Raw genomic sequence first — 420 nt, 5'->3', positions numbered from 1 at the left:
CTGGAAGTAGTCTGGGTTAAAGAAAAAGTAGCTGTGGATAGAACACTGGAAAATGGAAATATTTATGGCAGTGTAAAAGGATGAAAAGGCAAAGAAAAGATCAGACAAATGGGAAAACTGGGAGTACTTTGCAAAAGCAAGGGAAAGAGAAGCAATTGCTGAATTCACTCAAGTGCCACAGAGTGGTAAGCTGAGCTCTTGTTAGAAGTCCTTTGAGGGTGCGGAGGCCGCCTGGGTGGCTCAGTTAGGCATCTGATTTTGGCTCAGGTCATGATCTCATGGTTCATGAGCTTGAGCCCTGCATCAGGCTCTGTGCTGAGGACAGCATGGAGCCTGCTTGGATCCTCTGTCTCTTTTTCTGCCCCTTCCCTGCTTGTTCTCTTTCAAAAATTAAAAAAAAAAAAAAAAAAAAAAAAAAAA

The sequence above is a fragment of the Crocuta crocuta genome, unplaced genomic scaffold, assembly GCF_008692635.1.
Source record: "Crocuta crocuta isolate KB4526 unplaced genomic scaffold, BGI_CrCroc_1.0 scaffold407, whole genome shotgun sequence".
Lineage (NCBI taxonomy): Eukaryota > Metazoa > Chordata > Mammalia > Carnivora > Hyaenidae > Crocuta > Crocuta crocuta.
This window is presented reverse-complemented; position numbering follows the sequence as displayed.